Source organism: Myotis yumanensis, unplaced genomic scaffold (genome assembly GCF_028538775.1).
Source record: "Myotis yumanensis isolate MYYU_CA2020_CCGP unplaced genomic scaffold, mMyoYum1.0.hap1 SCAF_18, whole genome shotgun sequence".
In the NCBI taxonomy this organism is placed as follows: Eukaryota; Metazoa; Chordata; class Mammalia; order Chiroptera; family Vespertilionidae; genus Myotis; species Myotis yumanensis.
The window spans coordinates 8,477,624-8,501,537 of NW_027223769.1; the positions used below are offsets into that span (position 1 = coordinate 8,477,624).

Genomic DNA, 23,914 nt, shown 5'->3' on the forward strand with positions numbered 1-23,914 from the left:
ATAACTACTCAAAAGTATCCTGACTCAAATTTCTTTCTTTCTTTCTTTCTTTCTTTCTTTCTTTCTTTCTTTCTTTCTTTCTTTCTTAAAGCAAATATCCTCTTTGGATTATATATATATATATATTCATTTTAGCGAGAAATAGAGAGGGCGAGGGAGATAGAAACATCAATGATGAGAGAGACTCGAGGATCAGCTGCCTCCTTCCTACACGCCCCCTACAGGGGCTCAAGCCTGCAACCCGGGTATGTGCCCTTGACCAGAATCAAACCTGGTACCCTTCAGTCCAAAGGCTGACGCTCTATCCACTGAGCCTAACTGACTAGGGCCTGACTCGAATTTTTCACACTAGCACTGACTCTTCTCTCAAGAACTCTTTCTCCTCTTGCACGTTTTATAGACCTGAGCCAGCAATTGCTTTGATTGGGGGGCTGGTCCTTGGGGCTCATGTGCAGGATTCTGTCTGGCTCTCCAGACTCTTGACTATGCTGGACATTCAGACCCAGTATATGGAACCCACCCCAGCAAATCAGGGCCAAGGATATACGAATGAGCTCTGTAGTAGATAAGTGAATGCTAGTATCTTATTGATACTGAGTGGGGAAGATAAAGAATTCCAGGACTGGGATACTCCAGGATAACAGAGCTTGTGGCTTACCATGAAGCAGTTTCAACCATAAATAAGGAAATGTGATAAACTCCTGGGAATAACATGAAAACACCCACCCAAATGAATGAGTTGGATTTGAGATGCTCACTGTTCTTCTTTGCTTCTTAAACTAGGCACAGGAGAACTCGACCCACTTGTTTCATTGTTCCCCCTTTTTAGCCTTTGTAAGGAAGTAACAAGTTTGTAAATTTAGTCTACTGTGAAGCTGACATTGGTCAGACTTAAGCTCCCATCTCTTCTCTTTGCAGATGGTTCCCCAACTCTTATCCTCTGGCACATTGACAGTAAGGCACCCAAGCTCTGTAGCTTCTGTAGCCTTTCATCAAAGGCTTTGTGGACAGCTGAGGAGGAAAAATAGGAAATCAAGGGGCTGATGCAAGTATCAAAAGCACTGAAGCACTGAGCAACACCTCACATACCCACCAGATTTGACTTCTCATCGGAAGAACCCCGTCAAATGAGACACATTGTAGATCCCCAAACAGACTGGGAACTTGAAGAGGGTCACAGTGGCCAGCCCCATGGCTCTCCAGCACTCCCAGGTATCCAGTTGGGGCAGGGAGAGCATGCTATGCATGAAGTACCAGTAGCAGAAGATGGTGACCACCATGGGGATGAAATAGAGGGCAAGACACAGCTCCAACCTCCCAGGAAGCACCACATCAGCAGACAGGGAGGCCTTTGGCATCACTCATCCCATTGTTGGTTGGTAAGTTATAGGGAAATGATCACAATGCTACAGGGTCCAAAGGACGAGGTCCAAAACCTGAGCAGCAATTACTCCATGCACAGGCCAGCGGAACAGCTTGTACTGCAGGGGGAAAGCCGTTTGCGGGTAGCCATAGTCAGTGAGGGCACAGAGCGTGTCCCCCAAAGGTCAGAAGAAATCCCATGCAGCCTCAGCAATTTTGAAGTGCAGCAGCAGCAGAAAGCCCACCAGTGTCAGGCTGGGCAGGAGGATGTGCACAGGTGCAGGGTGGGGCTGGTGGAACCGCCCCACAGATATGATGTAGACAAAGAGAAAGCCCAAGCTTCAGAGACTTGGGGTCATCCTTTCTGAACAAAAAAATGATGGGTCAGAATCCTCTCTGAGCATGGGTTTCCCAGCCCCAAATCAAGGTGAGTCCATTCTCAGCTTCACTGTATCTCTTCTTCTTGCTCCACCGAGTGTTACATTCACCCTTTCCCCCTGAAGAAAGCATATGTACATGAGATTTATGTCACTCAAGAGTCACCTTTAATCTTCTCTAAGTTATCATTAAGGTAGACATTTAAAATAAAGCTTTGAGTATTTAGCCTGTTACTGGTAACAAATGACTGATGCCCATCTGTCCAGCACATTCCTGAATTGGAGCTTCTTATAGAGGACCAAGTGAAATAGAGAGGTTCCCGCTCAGCTGGGACTGAGTTCACCTTTAGTCTTCCTCCTGCTCTCACCAGTGCCCAACCCTCACCAGCAACATCTCTCCATTGCCTTGTCCTTGCCACTTTCCAGTTTCTATAACCTCTTCCCTCATGGAGAGTAAACCCCACACTGCTCCATCTTCCTAAGTTTATCTACATGCATTCCTTCTAAGTCCAAGTCTTTCTAGGGTTGTAATCCCAATTGCCTCTTCCCTGAGCACAAGCAAAATTAGGTGCCTTGTCTTTTCCTCCAGGCAGATAGATGGCTTTTCAAATACAACAGGTCATAGAAGCAAATTGAACCTTATCCAACTGGACCACCTTTTCTCTTCCATGAACAACAGGCTTTTATACTTAGAGAAGAGTCACATGTTTAAAAAGAGGAAGGTCAGTAGTTGAGCTCTTTATAAGGAAGCTTGGCCCTCTGGGTATCCCTCCAAAGTTTGTCCTCACCAAACTTATTTTTCCCAGAATCCAGATCTTTTGAGCTTCCTCCTCTTTCTGCATTCCAAGTAATCTGTTCTCTTTCCTTTCCCTGGACACCTATTTCTAGCAATTTTGCACATGCATCCACTTCCTGCTTTCTGCTCTTTCTTCTCCTGTTCCCCCATCTTTTCTCTCAAGGACCCTGACTTCTCACTGGTAACCTCACATCAGCTTGTGTAGGGTCCACATTGTTCCATGATGGTGTCTCAAGGCAGACACATGAAGATACGGACACAGAGGATGCTCTGTCTCTCCTCAGGGAATGTGAGTGTCTTGCTACTGACTGCCTAACTCTGCCAACAGAGACTCTTGTTCTTTCCCCTGGAAAGTGATTTTCAGCCCAATTTCTCCAGAAGAAATGATCTCTTCCACTTAGCTCATCACTCTCCACCTTGGTACCCAAGTGGTACATTCCTGCAGTGGCCCTCCCTAACCACATAGTGCCTGTCCTAAAATGTGCACCCAGCAAGTGGTTTTGACGTTTGATATGCATGGAATTAAAGCAACATAATAATCTTTTGCTCTCTACCAAATTACTTTGTGCCATTTTACTGCATGCATTTGATTGAGGAACATAAACTTAATGGAAAGGCGGAGATTGCTGGATAAGGTTGCTCTTACTATCTTAAAAGGTTAGGGAAGGAGCCACTTTTATCCATCACCACCCACAATCATTCAGAACTGATTCCCAGAACCCTCTCTTCTAGCAGGTGCCAGGACCATGGGCAATTTCTAAGGCTAAGGAGTCTCTCAATAAGTCTCCTGTCAGATTGGAAAAAGGCAGGGACCCACCCCTTCTCAAGAGGTGCTAGTGTTGAATCTAGGTAACGTTGGTTCTTCCGGAAGTAAGTGTTTTGAAGTTTGTCCTTATAAAAAACCTAGCATAGTCCCTTGCGTATAATAGACACTTGAATGCAAGGGGTGAAAGGATGAAAGTTGAAATTACTTGCTGATACAAGCAAAGAATATGTCAGAACCTATGCTTATTGCCTTCTCTCTTTATCTTCATTCTGTCAGCCAAGTTAGTAATGGGACATCCTTGGTGCTGGGGTCCTAGGGTCACTTGGGTAGAAAGGGGAATTCAGACTAAGATGTCTTACAGAATCATAAGGCTGCATTGACCTCACAAGCAGCTGCATCATGGGAGTGGGCAGTGCAACCTCCCAAGTCTAATGCATCTAAGTCAAAGTTCAGATTTATTTGCACTATTTATGCATGTGCGCTTCCTCTCCACAATGCCAGACCTTTCTCCATCACTCTGCTTCCCATTCATCAAGTGCCCTGAGCCCTTACTCTGGGAACATGAGTGAATAAGACAGATAGTAAACAAACCAACCAGGCAATTTCAAGTGAAGGAAGGAAGCAAAAAGGGAAATCGAAATAGAAACTAGCAAGGGCCTTTTTTTTAGAGAGAGATGGCAAAAAAGGCCTGGGCTGACAAGGGACATTTGAACTGATGAGTAGGAGCTAGCTGCATGAAGAGCATTCAAGGTGGAGGGAACAGCAAGTCCCAAAGCCCCGTGGTGGGAACAAGCTCACTGTGTTAGAGGAACAGAAAGGCAACCAGTGTGGCTGAGTAGAAGGCAGGTCAGGCTGCTCAGCCTGTTGGACTGTCGGGAGAGGACACAGGAGTGAGCTTGAGAGAACTGACTTTCATCTGGAGTTGGTTGACCTCAAATGATGGCTGTCTCATCTGTTGATTTTATCGTCTTCTCCTAGTCTTTGATATGTCCTGATAAGCTGCTGCAGCCAGTCAGAATCTGACAGCCCCTTCGTGGTTCAGAGCCCTCCTGATATATTGACAACACAGAGCCTTTGCTGTCCTCTTCAGCATCCTGCAACAACAGATGAGGAGAAGGCCAGACATAGGGATACTAAAAAGGGAATGACTAGGAAACACTTTAGGCTGATAGGGAACCGAGGTGTCCAGCAACACATACAGCAGCATGCAATGATGGGAAAGTAAAGAGAAAGGAGGGACGAGGGCCCAACCAGGGAACTGGGCTCGAGGTGGTCACTGCTCTCATTTACCCATTAGCTGGGTCCACTGCAGTTCAGCTGTACCTCTTTGAAACCACACAAACAATCTAACATCAAGACAACTTACCTGTTAGGAAATTGTACTGCCCTCCACCAGCTACTGCCTCACCAGCCCCACACTTCCAACATCTCAGGAGTGGAGTCCCAGGTAACACAGGCTTTGCTTTCCCATCCTTTCAGCTGCTCCGCCCCAAGACCTGAGAGGTATCTTTGACTCTTCCTCTGTCATTTACTCCATCAGCAAATCTTTAAACTAGTATATCCCAAATCCAACCACTCCTCACTCCACCTACTGCTACCACTCTCGTTCAGGCTATCATCACCATCTCTCACCTGCATTCCTTAATAATCTACCTTGTCCACTTGCTTCTGCTATTGCCCCCTTGAATGTGTTCTCCACACAGCAGCCAGAATGATCCTTTAAAACACAAGCAGGTGGTGGGAATGCAGACTGGTGCAGCCACTATGGAAGACAGTATGGAGTTTCCTCAAAAAACTGGAAATGGAACTCCCATTTGACCCTGTGATCCCACTTCTAGGAATATATCCCAAGAAACCAGAAACACCAATCAGAAAGGATATGTGCACCCCTATGTTCATAGCAGCACAATTCACCATAGCTAAGATCTGGAAACAGCCTAAGTGCCCATCAGCAGATGAATGGATTAGAAAACTGTGGTACATCTACACGATGGAATACTATGCTGCTGTAAAAAAGAAGGAACTCTTACCATTTGCAACAGCATGGATGGAACTGGAGAGCATTATGCTAAGTGAAATAAGCCAGGCAATGAAGGAAAAATACCACATGATCTCACTCATTCATGAATAATAAAGACCGTTACAAACTTTTGAACAATAATAGATACAGAGGCAGAGCTGCCTCAAACTGATTGTCAAACTGCAGTGGGAAGGCCAGGGAGGGTTGGGGGGCAGGAGGGAGGGGGGTAAGAGATCAACCAAAGGACTTGTATGCATGCATATAAGCATAACCAATGGGCATAAGACACTGGGGGGTAAGGGAGGCCAGGGGATTGTCAAGGGCGCGGGGCGGGGGGGGGGGGTTGGAAAGGACACATATGTAATACCCTTTGTAATACTTTTAGCAATGAAAAAAATAAAAAATAAAAAAAAATAAAGACATTACTATAAAAAAAAACACATATATTTTCAAAAATCAACTCTGTGTTTTGCCTACTCACAACTGTAAACTTAGTTTATTCTTGTATTACCATTTATTAATTATTGTATTATTTTCCATATGAACAACTATAAACCTACTTTTGCTTCACCCTGTGTATATAAATAGCAAGGATGTATATTGCAGCAATGTTTGTATTAGAGACAAACTGTGGAGGACTGAAATACCTATCAATATAGGACTAGTTAAATGAAATATGGTATGTTTATGTTAAGAAGTGCTAAGCAGTCATTAAAAATAATGAAGTAGACATGCTGACATGGAAAGATGTTCATGACCTATTGCTAATTCTGAGAAAAATAAGTTGCAAAACAATAAAATGCTGTAATCCCCCCCCCCCCAAAAAAAAAAAAAACACAAGCAGGTCACATCCCTCCACTACTTAAAATCCCATAGTCTCCCCATATCTAGTTAAAGCCACAGTCCTCAAGTGGCTTACAGATCCACTGTGTCAGCTTCCTGCCTCCCTCCCCGCCCCCACCCCGCCCCACCCCCAGCCTCATCTCCTACTCCTCTATCTATTTCCCTGTTACTTGGACTCTTCTCTGGGGTGCAACTTGGTGATATCTTTCAAGATTAAAAAATCCTACGCTATCTGACCCAGCTGACCTTTATGAGTTTATTGTATAGATAGACTGTTGTGTTCACAAAGGAGAACATTTACCACAGAGTTTTCTCTTTGTTTGTTTGTTCTGTGATAGTACAAAACTGGGAATAACTTATATTCACCAGTAAAGGGTTTGGTTAAATAAAAACTATGGGGCATCCAATAGTAGAAATACTATGCATCTGTTACAAAGAATGAGACAGATCTACATAGACCAGTGGAGATCGAACTCTGAGATGTATTGTTATATGAAAAAAGCAAAGTATAAGAAAAGTGAGTTGTAAGAGAAGGGGACATATACCCGCACGTGCACCTAGTGAGGACTTGCAGAGCAGCCCCAGGGGACAGTGCTCACTGATGCTGGGCAGCCAGCATGAGCAGGGCTTGCTGCATGAAGCCGATGGCAATAGATTGAGAAACATACACAACATCAGGCCAGGGGAAGACAGAGACTGGAAAAGCAGAGTATGGGACAAAGAGTGAGGGCAGTCTGAGAAGGCCTCTCAGAGGAGGTGATGTTGAGCAGAGACTTGTAAGAAAGAAGATTTTGAGGTGTGAAATGTTGTGGGCATTCAGTCAAGGAGGTCAGGGAGGCCAGAGTGACTGCAAGGGACTGAGTGAGGGGACAGTTGTGGGAATGAGGTCAGGACAGTCAGCAGGGACCAGATTGTGGGGCCTTGTGGCCGTGTCAGGATGTCGAGTGACATCCGGAGTGCGATGGGCAGAGGTGTACTGTAATTTGCTTCACATTTCCAAAGGAGTGGATTGGGCCCGCAGTGGTTCTCAACCTTCTGGCCCTTTAAATACAGTTCCTCATGTTGTGACCCAACGATAAAATTATTTTCGTTGCTACTTCATAACTGTAATGTTGCTACTGTTATGAATCGTAATGTAAATATCTGATATGCAGAATGGTCTTAGGCGACCCCTGTGAAAGGGTCGTTGGACCGCCAAAGGGGGCGCGACCCACAGGTTGAGAACCACTGAATTGGGGGAAGGAATACCCAGGAAACTGTTAGCAGTTTGTCTTCGAATAGCCTGTTACACAGTTAATTTTTTTTCCTGAGTATATGTGTGTAATCTTGCTCAAAAAATAAATTAAAAGCAAGAAAAATATTCATAGCTAACATTTATTGAGCATTTATTATGAGCTATCTTGCTCATCACAGTAGTGAACACCTAGAATTAAAGTGAGATAATTCGTGGAAGTGACAGTGCAGTCCACACGGCCCAGCCACAGCCTTTTCTTCTGTTGGGTGGCCCAGATGGGAGAGTTGATAGGGCCCAAGTAGACAGAAAACAAGAAAAAAGGCAGAGCCAGCAGCCTTGCAGCCATTGGAGCTCTGAGCCATACTCCCACCCATACTTGGCTTTGTCTGGTTTCTGGGTGTTTGCCAGTTGATCGGATATCAAGCAATGTTTCTTCGCTGTTTTAATGCATCAAAGAGATTTCTAATGGGTTGAGCATCTCTCATTAGAATGCAGGTTTTCTTAGCTCATAATCATTGTAATGGTTTTAATTGCAGCAACAGAAGCCAACTCTGGCTAATTTAAGGATTATATGATAAAAATGTTATGGCTCAGAGATCTTCCAGGAAAGCTGAGAACCAGGCTTGCAGAATAAAGGAAGCTGCACAGCCAAGACCACATAGAAGTCATGCCACTGACACAATCCAATGAGGACACAGCGGCCCCTCCCCCGCAAACATGCACACACTGACCACTGGGCCTTAGAGCCACATTCTACTGGTGCTACTACTGCCACCACTAGAATTAATTCTCTACTGTCCCAGCTTCTTGTACCATTTTGTAGCTTCAGATTTAGAATTTGGAGAGATGCACCTGAATGTGTAAACATAGGAGGGATGCATGGAAAACAAGGTCCAAGCATTGTCAGCTTCTCTAGTGGGAGCTGGGCTCTGTTCCCACCAAGGTTCGGAATTCATACTTGAGCAGTTCCCTAAACATGGGAAAGGATTCAGGTGCTAGGCAACCAAAGGATGACCAATGTCCTTAGAGCAGGGCATCTCAGAAGTCAGGCCACTTCTATTTTTTGAGGTTCCTAGTATATGAAAAAAAGTGATGAAATGCTAAAATGGGATTATAATAGTAGAGCAGCATTCTTAACATGAAATTGTACTGTTCTGAAAATAATTTTAGGGTTATATTTCCTTGTTTTTTGACAGAATTCATTGAAGTGTAAAGTCGGAAATGAGCCACAGGTCTGAAGTTGGGACCTGTCAGGATATCTCTGCAAGTCTACGAGTCTACATTTAATCTTATCTGGTGATCATGTCCAAAGAGTAATTGTGAGGCCTGGGCCAGGTGCCCTCCAGGCCTGTGCTGTACCAGACCCTGGTGTGGGCAAATGATCCAGTGCTGCCAGGCTTGGATCCACTCTCGGGCAGCAGCCCCTCTCTACATCTGGTCGTTCAAAAGCCAAGAGCTGCCCTGGATGTCATGCAGATGCTAAAAGCCAAAGAGGCAAATGACTGCACCCTGAGGCCATCTAGAATCAAATATAATCATGCTATTGAATGAGCTGGACTTGACAAGATTAAAGTACACCCTAACTTTATTCTTCCCTTACACCCTGTCAATCTGCAGCTTGGATGCTTGGGTGCCATGGCTTTTTCAGACACCCTTTGACAATAAAAAGACCAGTCCAGCTTAATAGTCACACAGCTCCAGGCCAGTGTTACATCAAAATTCCCAATTCTATTCCAGTATCGTGTCTCCCTTCCGGCTCTGCAATGCCTCGGGCTCGCAGCCTGCGGAGGAAGGATGGCCACTGGGATTTCTCTTTTTTGGCTCCATCTCATCTCATTGTCTCTCCCACTCTTTAGCTTTTATTTTGAACCCACATAGGGCTCCACCCTATGGGTAGAGAGTAGGCATGAGGGGCAGGACTAGCTGGCCTGGTACAGTTATGACCTGAAGCCGAAGTCCTCTGGTCGAGGCAGACATCTAGTGCCGGCTCATTCTCCCATGAGAACCTTACAGGTTCTTGGACTTCCCACTGGCATGGTCTCTGTGCCTTCCTTGGATGTGGAGTGTCTCCTCTGCTTGGCCACATCTGACACTCTCAGCTCCTGGGCATTCCTCATTGGATTGCATTGCTCCTCTAAGCTGACCCTTGGGAGGTATCATTTTTAAAATGACTCTGGGCTGGCTCCTCAGCAAAGGGCCCTTAGTTGGTCCAAGGGAGCTACACACCTTTGTCCCATTGTTGGTGGCCCAGCAGCTCACTCTTATTTTGCTCTGCCAGACCCAGTGAGCCACGTTCTGATTCCTCCCAGCAAGCACCTGGCAGAAGCCGTCACCGCTGCTACCTTGGAGTCCCTCTATTGCGTTCTCCTCGCCTTCCCACTGGGGTCAACACAGTGCACTCCAGAACAGTCCTCCATGTCTGCCTCTTCCACTTCCCAGCTCCTTGTATTTGGCCTAACTGGGGTCTTGAGCGAGTGCTGACAGAATTCGTTCTCAGAGTCCGCATGGATGGTCCAACACCTCCCATTCGTTCGGCTGTGGTGGTGCTTGGTATCTGTTGATTGTTCTTGGCTGAAACTAAAACAGCAAAGGTTCCCTTTTCACACTCTGTATTCATTTCACAGATGTAATCCTCAGTGCTGTCATCTGTAAAGACAGCAGGATGGTGCCAACCCCTCGAGATTATTTTACAAGTTAAAGAGATCATCTGTGGGGGAAATCTTTGCTGAATTGCAAAGCTGTCGACCAGTTCTGCTGCACGCTTGTCTCACAGGCCACAGCGATGGTCTCCATCTGTGTCAGCCACAGTGTGCAAGAGGAAAGGCGCTCCCAAGTAGGACGCCTGCCTTCACAGAAGCCAGTTTTGCGCAATCCCCAGTGCACCAGTTATCACTTCACCTCTTCTCCCTCACTGAAGAAAGCTTATGAGCCAGACTCTTGGTGCTACAGGGACAGCCTTGGCTCTGTGCCATTTTTTCCCTAAGTTACCATTTTAAATTTTCTTTCTAGCTGTTATGATAGGAAGCTCTTCCCCAAAGGGTATGACACTGTACCTCAAAGGCTGTTGTCATGTATCTCAAGCGTCCACAGGAGCCCTCTAATTTGGGAAAATCCCATGCCTGCTTTTGGAGGGTGTCTGGAGACCAGTCTGGGGAGAGACTGATAGAGCAGTGCCAGAAATCTGATCATGTTTTGAACTCACTGCTGATAATTTCATGTGACTCCTCACAGGAGACCGGTCAGATAGGGCTTTGTCTGGGTGTAATTATTCTGATAGTCAACCTCGGGGTGTGTTTTGTTGTTAATCCTCACCTGAGGATATTTTTTTATTGATTTTTTAGAGAGAGTGGAAGGGAGGGAGGAAGGGAAGAGAGCAATAGAGAAACACTGAGAGAGACATGGATTGGTTGCCTTCCGCATGCACCCCCACTGGGACCCAGGATCAAAACTGCAACCCAGGTATGTGCCCTTGACTGGGAATTGAACCTGAGACCCTTTGGTGTTAGGGCTGATGCTCTAATCACTGAGCAACACCAGCCAGGGCTTGTGTACATTTTTTATCTTATATCAGTGAGAGAAATGGCAGTGTCCAAGGGCATGTGCTGGCCCTACCCGGGGGTGGGTGGGAGCGATAAGACCCTCTCACATATATTCTGTGCCTCTGCCCTGGTGGTCATTTCTTGATGGTGTGTTCTGCTCACATTCCCCCACCTCACGGGAACACCACCCTCATTTTTCTTAGAGAAGACACTCTCTGTTTTCAATGCCTGGGATTTGAGGAATGGGCACTTGGAGGCCTGACGGTGTTAAATGATTTATCCTCATTATCCCAGCTAATCTCACAGGATCTCTCTGATTTTTCATGCAACTTAAATCTCTGTGCCCTCTGTTCTACCTTGGTCAGAATCAAGTTGGTGAATGTTCGTCCATTATAAGTGCTTTAATTTTTTAAAATTGTGTAATAATGCACAAAGATATCTCTATTATAAAATAATACAACAATAGAAAGTAAACTGTGAAATGCCACTTTACTTCTCCCTTTCTCGAGGTAATCTCTCTTTTGTTTATACCCATATATGCACATCATAAATATGTACTTTTAAAAAATGCATAAATGGAATAATACTACATGTATTGTTTTGAAAATCTATTTTTCATCTGGGGGTGATCTTTCCATGTTAGAATATGCAGACCCAGTATATTCTTTCTAACAGTGACATGGTATTTTGTTGTTGTTGTTAATAACCTCACCTGAGGGTATTTTCTCCATTGATTTTTTAAGAAAGAGTGGAAGGGAGGGAATAGGAGGAAGAAAGAGAGAGAGAGAGAGAAATATCGATGTGAGAGAGATACATCAATTGGTTGCCTCCCGAACATGCCCTGATCAGGCTGGGAATCAAACCTGTGATCCTTCAATGTGCAGGTTGATGCTTCTTAACCACTGAGCACCACCAGCCAGAGCGCTACATGGTCTTTTATTTTAGGACCATCTTATCATTTATGCAACCATTTAGGGTTGGTTTTCATAATTCCCAGTTCCTTTGCTGTAATAAATAGTGCTTCAGTTAATATCTAGCTAATCATTTATCTATCTATCTATCATCTATCTATCTATCTATCTATCTATCTATCTATCCATTTATCTACATGTGAGTATTTTGGCTAGATAGATTTTTACATATGTAATTGATATAACTGCTGGATTAAAGAAATATACTTTAAAATTTTTGATAGATATTTCCGTATTATCTTCCTGAAAATGTTCAGTAATTTACATTCCCACCAATTGTGCATGAGAGTACCATATCTATGCACCTTCTCCAACACTGGATATTTTGAATCTTTTATGTTTTTGCTAGTAAGATAGGTAAGATGATGATACCTTGTTGTAGATTACATTTCAAGAACTCTTTTTTTTTCACTCCCATTTCTTTTTTAAAATTATTTATTAGTTAAGGTATTACAAATGTGTCCTCATCCCCCCCATTAAACCCCCATCCTCCGCACCCCACCCCCCCTCATGCTTTCATCCCCCTGTTGTCCATGTCCATTGGTTTACCTTATATCCATGCATACAAGTCCTTTGGTTGATCTCTTCCCCTTGCCCCCTCCCTCCCCTACTTTCCCTCTGGGGATTAATGTCAAGAATTCTTTCTAATTAAGTGATCCAAATCTATTTCAGTCAGTGTGGGAAAAGATGGACTATTCAATAAATAATGTTGGGATAGTTGCCTCTTCATTTGGAAAAGTGTAATTAAATAATGAAAGCAAAATCCAGGTGTATTAAATATCAAATATATTTTTTAAAACTATAGAAGTTGTATAGATATTACATAGAATTACTTTTAAGCCTTATAAATGAGGGGTTTTTTTCTAGCATTATGTAAATGTAAGAGTCATCAAAGAAATAACAATTTTGAGCATATAAAAATATGTTATGGAAAAAAGTATTATTAACAAAGTAAAAGACCACTATGTTTCTACATATACAACTGATAAAAGTTTCATTTAAAGGTTCAAAGAATTCCAGCAAATCAAATAAAAAGGAGGCATAGTATAGGAAAAAAAACATAACTATATATAATATGTGAATATTTTCTACCTGACTTACTATCTGAGAAATTAAAGTTAAAATAGTACTGAGTGCATGGTTAATTTTATGTGTCAACTTGGCTGGGCCACATTGCCCATATATTTGGTCAAACATTATTCTAGATGTTTTTGTGAGGATGTTTTGGATGAGATTTACATTTGAATTAGTGGTCTTTGGGTAAAGCGATTTCTCTCCATAATGTGGGTGGGCCTCTTCTAATCAGGTAAAGACCTGAATAGAACAAAAGGCTGACATCCCTGAGCGAGAGGGAACTCCCCAGCTGACGGCCTTCAGAACTCCTCTGCGACTCTTTTGTGTCTCCAACCTGCCAGCCTCCTCCATCAGATTTTGGACTCTCCAGGCCACCAGAGTGAGCCAATTCCTTACACCAGTCTCTTTCTAGGTATATATGCATCCTATTGGTTCTGTTTCTCTGGGGGACCCTGACTGATACACTGAGATACTAAATTTTAAATATCAACTTAAAAATTAAAATATTATACTAGTATTATCCCTGTTGGCAGGGTAATGGAGTTTCTTACAGACTGTTAGGGGAGAGATGGTTGATTTAGCTGGGGATGGTACTTTTTCAGTATTTATAAAAATTTCACATGTATATACCATTTAATACAGCAGTACCACTTTTAGGGGATGCACACCTGCACAAGCATTTATGTAAAAGGGTGTTCCTGTAGCAGTTTCATAATAGTGAAAAATAAGAGATACTTTTTCTTTTTCATTCGCTTGTTTATCAAATGACTATTCTTTTTTTAAAATATATTTTATTGATTTTTTACAGAGAGGAAGGGAGAGGGAAAGAGAGTTAGAAACATGGATGAGAGAAAAACATCGACCAGCTGCCTCCTGCACACCCCCCACTGGGGATGTGCCCGCAACCAAGGTACATGCCCTTGACCGGAATCGAACCTGGGACCCTTGAGTCTGCAGGCTGACGCTCTATCCACTGAGCCAAACCAGTTAGGACTCACTATTCTTTTTTTTTTGTATTGTTTTAGGAACCTGGGTAGGTAGTAATGAATAAAACAGACGTGGTGACCGTTGTCAAGAGCTTCCCAGTCAAAAAGGAGGAATCACATATTAAGCAAATGAACAGACAAATATATGATTCAAACAGTGGAAGCTCAGTGTAAGATAATATCAAGGGGGGAGGGCTACTTCAGATTGGGTGATCAGAGAAAGCCTATCTAAAGAATGACGTGGGTGGAGCGATCACTTGGTAAGTTATATAAAGGTGTAATCACTATGTTGTACATCTGAAATTAATATAATGTATTCAAACTGTAATTGAAAGAAAAGTGTTATTTAAAGTAAATATATATAAAGATTGTTTATATATATATATATACATATATATATATATATATATCCTATCTAATAAAAGAGAAACATGGTAATTAGCCCTACCTCTACTACCCTTCCCATTGGCTAATCAGGGCGATATGCAAATTAACTGCCAGCCAATATGGCAGCCGGCAGCTAGGCAGCTTGAAGTGAACAGGAGGCTTGCTTGCTTCAGTGACGGAGAAAGCCAACGTTCCCCACCTGCCTTTGCCGGCCTCTGAGCTTGCAGTTTGAAACATTGTTACAAATATAGAAGCTAAACAAAACCTCAGAAACCTGCTTTCAGCCAGCCGGGATCTCAGAGCTGGAGTTGAAACACTGTTTCAATTATAGAACCCAAACAAACCAGATACCTGCTTTCAGCAGCCAAGGCCTCAGAGCTGCAGCCAAGCCTCAGGCTAAAGCTGGCCCAGAATAAAAAAATAAAAAGAAAAAAAGGAGCGGTTGAGAGGTTCAGTCACCCGCCAACCTGAAAACGGCCCTCAGCCTCTCACCCAGACTGGCCAGGCACCCCAGTGGGGACCCCCACCCTGAAGGGGGTGTGACCAGCTGCAAACAGCCATCATCCCCTCATCCAGGCTGGCCAGGCACCCAAGCGGGACCCCCACCCTGATCCAGGACACCCTTCAGGGCAAACCAGCTGGCCCCCACCCGTGCACTAGGCCTCTATCCTATACAGTAAAAGGGTAATATGCCTCCCAGCACCGGGATCAGCGGAGCCGCTAGGCCTCCCGGCACCAGGATCAGCTTGACAGGGGGCAGTGCCCAAACCCCCTGATCGCCCTGCAGTTCTGTGTGTGACAGGGGGTGGGGCCACAACCTCCCTATCCGCCCTGCTCTGTTTGTGACAGGGGAAGGCACCCCAACCCCCTGATCAGCCCTGCTCTGTGCCTGATAGGGGGGAGCTCCTCAACCCCCTGATTGCCCTGTGGCTCTGTGTGTGACAGGGTGCAGCACCCCAACCCACCCCCCACGGGCCCTGCTCTGTGTGTGACGGGGTAGAGCCATAACCTCCCCAACGGCCCTGCCCTGAGTGTGACAGGGTGTGGCGCCCCAGCCCCCTGATCCACCCTGCTCTGTGTGTGACAGGGGGTGGTGCCCCAACTCTCCTATCGGCCCTACTCTGTGAGTGACAGGGGGGAGCTCCTCAACCCCTGATAGGCCCTGCTCTGTGCGTGACAAGGGGGAGCTCCCGAACCCTCTGATCGACCCTGCTCTGTGTGTGACAGGGTATGGAGCCCCAACGCCCCTGATGGGCCCTGCTCTGTGAGTGACAGGTGGCAGCGCCCCAACCCCCTGATCGGCCCTGCTCTGTGCGTGACAGGGGGTGGCGCCGCAACCTCCCTATCGACCCTGCCTTGGGTGTGACAGGGGGCGGTGCCCCAACCCCCCAATCGGCCCTACCCTGAGAGTGACTGAGGGTGGCATCGCAACCTCCCAATCCACCCTGCTCTGTGCATGACGTGGGGCGGCGCCCCAATTCCCCAGTCAGCCCTGCTCTGAGCCTGACCGGGGCTGCCCCTAGGGATTGGGCCTTCCCTCTGCCACCCGGGAGCAGGCCTAAGCCAGCAGGTCATTATCTCCCGAGGGGTCCCAGACTGCGAGAGGGCACAGGCCGGGCTGAGGGACTCTCCCCTCCCCAACCCCCGGTGCACAAATTTTTGTGCACCAGGCCTCTAGTATATATATATATTTGTAAAGAGTGACATTGGAGACAAAAGCTGAAAGAAGAGGTGAGCCAGCCAGGTAAAGTGTGGAGGAAGCAGTGCCTGCAGAGATTGAGAGTGTGGCCTGCTTGGGGCCAGGCCAGCTGAGTGATGTCAGTGCAGTTGGGATGGCCCTAGTGGACATGGCAGAGAGAGGCAGGGAAAGATGGCACAGAACCTGATAGGCCATGAAGAGGGATTGCAATGGGAAGCCATAAAAGGTTTTATTCAGGGCAATGACATTATTCAATTTATGTTCTTAAAAGCTTCCTCTTGCTATGGGGTGAACTGATGAGGATGAGGATAAGAAGAAAAACCAGGTTAGAAGCTTTTGCAATAGTTCAGGTGAGATATAATGGTTGCCATGGAGTTGGAGAGAAACAGATTTATGTAAGATCTCTTCTGGAGACAGAAGAAATAGGACTTTATGGTAAATTGAACATGGATAGTAAAGAAGAAGGCATTAGGAATGGCTTTCTGACCACTACACACTTATCAGAATGGCTAAAGTAAAAACTCTAACAATCAAGTGCTGACGAGGATGTGAAGCAATCGGACCTCTTGTATATTCCTGGAAGAAATGCAGAATGGTACAACCACTCTGCAAACAGACCAAAGGTATCTTAGAAAGCCAAACATACAATTACCATATGACTTAGCCACCCCTCTTCTGGATATTTGACCTAAAGAAATGAAAACATATGTCCAGACAAAAACCTGTGCATGAGTGTTTAAAGCAGCTCTATTCATAACTGCCCTAAACTGAAACGGCCCAAATGCCTTTCAGTGGCTGTATAAACAAGCAAATCGGGTCCAGTCATACAACGGGACAAACGACTCAGCAATGAAAGGGAACAAATTATGATACAATAACGAGGATGTATCTCAAAGTCATTATGATTCCATTTGTGTGACATTTTTGAAAAGATAAAACTGTCCTGATAGTGGATCTGTGGCTGTCAGCAGCTAGAGGTGAGGGACAGTTGTGACTGTAACGGCTCTTTATCTTGATTGTGGTGGTGGTTACAGGAAATGGTGTTGAAATTCACAGAACCGAATATATTAAAAAGTGTACAATTGAAAAAGTTCCTTTTTATTGTGTGTTAATTTCATTATTTATATACTTATTTATTTATTATTTATTGTTGGCAATATTACAGATGTCTCCCATTTTCACCCCCTTCCATAAAAACACATGAATTTTTTAAAAATTTTAATCTAGATGGCTCAGTTAGTTGGAGCATCACCCCGTACACCAAAAGGTTGTGGGTTCAATTCTGGGACAAGGTGCTTATGGGAGGCAACAGACAGATATTTCTCTCACGTAAATGTATCTCTCTCTCTCTCTCTCTTTCTCTCTCTCAATAAAAACAACCTCGAGTGAGGATTTAAAAAAATGATGCCAGGGTTTCTGTCCTGGGCAGCTAGGTAAATGGTGTTACCATTTACAGAGCTGGACTAGGCTGGGAAGCATGGTCAGATTTGGGGGAGAAAATGAAGTTTGGTTTGAATTTGTGAAAATGAGATGTCCCTGTACACAGTTACTGTAATGGATTACAACAGCTGGGGAGCGGGTGTAGAACCAGAGCGAAAGGGGACAGCCTTCCAGAACGATGCCTCCGGAACATGGGGGTGGGAGGAGGAGCCCAGATGGAGAAAGGGGATCCTAGAAGCTCCTCTCCTCTGCCTGGCTGCATCCTTCAGAGACCTGCCCTGTGGCTCTCAGAGAAGGGCTGTTGGGGTGGGCAGGGACTTTGAAATGAGAGCAGGGACTGGGAGGAATGATTTTCTAAAGTCATCAAAGGTATCTGTGAGCTGTGCTTATGACAAAAAGACACTAACTTTTGCCTCCTTTCCCACCCATCCCAAACATCTGAACCTCTTCAGCTTCCGCTGCTGTGGAGGCCACATGAGACGACCCGCACCCTCAATACTTACACACACACAATACAGAAGCAGTTGGCATTGGTTGTCAGAATATAAGATGTTAAAGCACAATAACAGCTGGATATTCAACTGGAAAGACCAGAAGGTATGGCAGCATTGAGCCCACGGGTCTGCCAGGAGTTAAATTTATGTGAGCCATGCACTCTCCAGTTGGCCATGGTCCCACTGCTTCCTGCAGATCTCCAGCACCAGGATAAGAGCTAGTTGCCATGTATCACCCGTTTTTACCATGGTTTCTGCCATTTTGTGTAACCTGGAGTATCCCACGGCAGACCCAACTTCTGCAGAGTGGCACAGCAAAAGCAGGTACCTGCTTGGCTTGTTGAAACTTGGGAAGATTAATTGATTATTTTATTTTTTAAAAATATATTTTATTGATTTTTTACAGAGAGGAAGGGAGAGGGATAGAGAGTCAGAAACATCAATGAGAGAGAAACATCGATCAGCTGCCTCCTGCACACCCCCCACTGGGGATGTGCCCACAACCAAGGTACATGCCCTTGACTGGAATCAAACCTGGGACCCTTTGGTCCACAGGCCAACGCTCTATCCACTGAGCCAAACTGGTCAGGGCGATTAATTGATTATTTTATGTACACCAAGGGGATGGGCACTGAGATGAGGTGACACAGCTCTTTTTAATCACCTTTTTAAAAACTGAGGTTTAATTTATATATAATAAATGCACCTACTTAAGCATAGTTTGATAAGTTTTGACAAATGTGTAGCCCTTACCTCAGTCAAGTTGTAGAACACTTTCATTACCCTAAAATGTCCCTCTGGCATCTTCCCAGACAACCCCTCCCCTTGGCAACCACTGATCTTCTTTCTGTCAGTAAAGAGGTTCTGGTACCAATTCCAGTCTGGGGTGGTGTGGTTTCTATCACACCACCCAGCAACTCTCTGGACACTAGCTAGATGTCCTACAATTTAACTCAATTCTGATAGAGATGATGCCATATCTATCTACCTAGAAATGGCATCAGCTCCCACAGGTTAAGGGTTCAGTCCTACAAAACTGCCTCCACCCCCTTAAACTCAAGTCCCAAGCTAGGTTATTATCTGTGCTTCGGACTGGACTGGCTATAAATCAGAGGTTCCGATGATCCCCTTTTCAAGTTCAATTAATTTGCTAGAGTGGCGCACAGAACTTAGGAAACATTTTACTTATGAGATCACTGGTTTATTATAAAAGAACTCATGACCCAGTGCATGGATTCGTGCACATTGAAAGGAAATTAGTTAGAAGGTGTCCGGCAGGACTGGAAGAGATGGGCTGGACACACCCTGGAGCCAACTTCCCATGGTCCCTCCCCAGTTGGCCGGCTGGCCACACCTGGGGTAGCGCTGTGGTTCAAAGGGTGTCTGTGGAGTGAGCAGGGTCCCTCCAGCAGGTGAGGTCCCTCGGCCTGGCCTGTGGGAATCGGGCTGAAACCAGCAGTCTGACATCCCACAAGGGGTCCTGGAGTGCAAGAGGGCACTCTGCAAAGTTGCTGTTGCACAGGGTGTGGAACACAAACGCAAGTGTGCAGTAAACCAGATTCAGGGCCGACAGTGCCCCAGCAACAACATAACCCACGGCCGAAGGTGGAATCACATGGCCCCACGAAGAATTGGGCTCCCTCCTCTCTGGTTTTGAGGTGCATAACCCAAGAACTGCCACTGTCAAGAACTGCGACTGCTCGGCAGCTTCTGCTTTGAGCAAATGCCCCCTGGTGGTCAGTGTGTGTCATAGCAACCAGTCAGACGGTCAGACACTTAGCATATTAGCCTGATAGATAGATAGATAGATAGATAGATAGATAGATAGATAGATAGATATAACTGAAGAACAGCTAGGTGGAAGAGATGCATAAGGCAAGGTATGGGGAAAGGGCACGGAGCTTCCATGCCCTGGCCAGGTGCCCCACTCTCCCCAGATCTCCAAGTGTTCACCAACCCAAAAGCTCTCTGGGGTTTTGTGGAGGTTTCGTTACATAGGCACAATTGATTAAATCATTGGCCACAGGTGATTGATCTCAATTTCCAACCCCTGCCCAGAGGTCTGAGAGTGCCACGGAAAGTTCCAACCCTCTAATCACATGATTGGCTCCACTGGCAACCAACCCCCATCCTTAGGTGGGTCCAAAAGCCACCTCAATAGCATAACAAAAGACACCTTTGTTGTTCTCACTTAGGAAATTCCAAGGCTTTTAGAAGCTTGGTGCCAGAACCAGAGACAAAGACCAAATATATATTTCTTATTATGAATCACAATATCACAGTTAGAGGTTATACTGTTAACTCTGTCAGCAGTTTGTTATTTTATATTGCAGAGTCATATTCCATTGCATGGCTATATCTCAAGTATCCATTCTCTCTCTCTTTTTTAAAAAAAATATTTTTTTATTGATTTAATGGAGGAAGGAAGAGAGAGAGAGAGAGATAAAAACACCAATGATGAGAGAGAATCATTGATCAGCTGTTTTCTGAATGCCCCCCACTGGGGGTGGAGCCCACAACCCGGGTATGCGCCCTGACTGGGAATTGAACCAGTGACCTCTTGATTCATAGGTAGTCACTCAACCACTGAGCCATGCCAGCTGCGCTATCTATTCTCTTTTGATGGATACTTGGGCCATTTCCAGTTTTGATCTATTATGATTATAGCTGCTATTGAGACAGGTCAGTGAGCCAGGACAAGTGGATAGGGAAACGGAGACAGATGCTGAACAAACTGCAGAGCGACTTACAGCAGGTACAGAAGGTCACCTCCCTACAGGTAACATCTAGGCCTCAGTTGTATTTTAGCTCCAGACCCAGAAAAGCAGCAAAACCAGGGAGTGACACCAGGACCAGCTACAATGACTAACAAACCCCTGCCCTAACACGGATGAACCAGTGAAGACCAGGCCCCTGAAGAAGCACACCTAGAAAACTGATGAGTATTGTGTTGAAACCCTTCCCTGAGGTCTCCTCTAAGATATCTGCCTGCAAGAGAGAAATAAAGCTTCAAGACAAAGGACCCAGCACATCCTCTCCTTCTGGGGAGCAGCCACCTCCATTCCCTTTTCCTCTTATCTTCCCCCACTTTTTACCCACAGGTATGCATCTCCTAAACCAGTGATGGTGAACCTATGACATGCGTGTCAGAGATGACACGCGAACTCATTTTTTTGGTTGATTTTTCTTTGTTAAATGGCATTTAAATATATAAAATAAATATCAAAGATATAAGTCTTTGTTTTACTATGGTTGCAAATATCAAAAATTTCTATATGTGACACGGCACCAGAGTTAAGTTAGGGTTTTTCAAAATGCTGACACGCCGAGCTCAAAAGGTTCGCCATCGCTGTCCTAAACCATAAAGGGCCTCAAGAAGCTTGCAACCAGGGAGGCAATGGACAGTGGCCCCTCGTCCCTGGCTAACCCCTTAACCCAGCGGTTCTCAACCCCTTTAGCTGTCCAACAACCCTTTCACAGGGGTCACCTAAGACCATCCTGCATATCAGATATTTACATTATGATTCATAACAGTAGCAACATTACAGTTATGAAGTAGCAACGAAAATAATTTTATGGTTGGGTCACAACATGAGGAACTGTATTTAAAGAGCCAGAAGGTTGAGAACCACTGCCACCTGACCCCAAGGCTCCTTTTCTCTGACTTCCCAGAGAGCTAGGGTAGCCCAGCCTAGACTCTCCTGTTGCTTCTATATTAAACCCTCTCTTGTTGTACTGTTCCCAGCTTTAAAAACATTTCCTCATAGTCATCTGGAATCGTACTGTGAAATGTTTCCTGCACAAAGTCAAGAACCCACACACTACCGGCTGGCCTGAGGCAGACCCACTAGGGGCGAGGTCCTCTTTCCAGTAACCCTATGAATCTTTGCTTACAGTCTCTGTGTACAGGGATGCTCTCATCCTCCTGAGTAATACCTAGAAGGACATCACTGGGTCTTAAGGTCAAAAGTGATGTTTGCATGGCCCTCTTGTGTTTCTCATCTCAGAGAACCTGGTCTGATTTCTCACCACCTGGCTGGGTATGCGGTCAGCTTGCAGCAGTAGGAGCCCTGCTGGTACCCCAACCAGTGCCCAAGCTTGCTGGTCTGTTTGTTTAGTTCACTCTGCAGGTAACTTTCCTGCTTACATCTTTTCCAAGTGACTTTTTTACTCACAGTAAGTAATTTAATTACTTTCCAAAGGATAAACAAACAGGAAGTTATTTACCATATTCTATGGTATCAGAAAGATGAGTGTTGTAAGCATAGGGAACTAAAAAAAACAGTTATTATAAAGGGAGGCAGAAATGGAGGGAATCAATAAACAGCAAGCTTATTGCGTGTGTTAACTGTAAGTAGTAAATTAGCATCCAGGAACGCATGTCCTCACCTTCATGTGGGCATTATGTACGCTATAGTGACTCCAAGACAAGATGACTGGGTAGATCGCCTGGTTCTAAGAACACTGAGCAGGATCAAGGACCCTTCCATAGGACATCTCATGATCCACCCATTCAACCCTCTCTTGTTTTCATGCCAACTAAGGTCCCATAATAAGCATAAACATTTTTAGGTGGTACTTGGCCTTAAAAGGGTCCCACCCAGTGGGTTTGTTTTTTGTTTTGTAATGTTGTTGCCATGCGGCCATAACCAGTTCACTGTCAAAAGCCTGCTTCTCAGTGAGAGGAGTCACGACATCTTGCTGCTAGAGCTACTGACTGGAACCATAAGAAATCTCCCAAGTGCAGGCATAAGAGATAAAATGAACACTAAGATTTCATAGCTCCTACAAAGAAAGCAGTTGAGTTTTAAGATTCCAGAATCATAAAATAATTTAAAGTAAGAAAATAGGTCATCAGGTAGGTCGTAGTAGAATATAGGATGCTTCGAAATAGACTTATCCATTATAGTTAGGATGCATTTGGTTGCAACTTAGAGAATAGGCAACAGCAAGGCAAACATGACGATGTATATTAACAATGAGTTTGGAAGTGGTAGTCCCAGCTCAATAAGGTCATTGGGGCCCAGGGCCACCCTTAGCTTCTTAGCTTTCTTCTTCAACTTTGTGGCCTTGTGGCCCCAAAATGACTGGTACAGCTCCAAGTATCACATACATAAAAGCTTCCAAACCAGGAAGGAACAGGGCAGCTCCTCACAAAATCTTTCCCAGAGGCTAGTAGACTTCATACTTTTATTGGCCAGAATTGGGTCATATGTCTATCCTGAGACCAGTCACCTTAATAAAGGGGAACAAGATGATCATGATTAGTGCCAATTACAATTTGACCCCACAACAGGGGATGACTGATTGGGTCGTCTCACTGAACCTTCTAGTCTAAATCCAGTAAAATCACCCCCTTCCAAAAATATTTTTGTACCTCATTTTCTGTTCTGTAATATTTTCTCTCTCCTAGTTCCAATTGTCCGTGGGGGGTAGGGGGTGAACTCTGTGCACCTTCCTACTTCCACCAATGTTTATTAGACTTCATTCCCTTCTATTCCATTCTTTTTTTTTTTTTTTAATTTTTATTGTTCGGATTACATTTGTTCCTCTTCCCCCCGCCCCCATAACTCCCCTCCTTCCAGTTCCCACCCCACCCTCCACCCTCACTCCCCACCCACTGTCCTCATCCATAGGTGCACGATTTTTGTCCAGTCTCTTCCCGAATCTCCCATTCCCCTTTCCCCCCCGAGAATAGTCAGTCCATTCCCTTTCTATGTCCCTGATTCATATAAGCACCAGTTCATTCTGTACATCAGATTATTTATTCACTTGATTCTTAGATTCACTTGTTGATAGATGCATATTTGTTGTTGTCAATTTGTATCTTTACCTTTTTCTTCTTCCTCTTCTTAAAGGATACCTTTCAGTATTTCGTGTAATACTGGTTTAGTGGTGATGAACTCCTTTAGCTTTTCCTTCTCTG

General features: G+C 44.8%; 1 pseudogene; it reads right to left on the reverse strand.

Moving 5' to 3' along the window:
- Window positions 1-859: 859 nt before the first annotated feature.
- Window positions 860-1,721, reverse strand: LOC138997210 (free fatty acid receptor 2-like; annotated as a pseudogene).
- Between the last annotated feature and the right edge of the window lie 22,193 nt (window positions 1,722-23,914).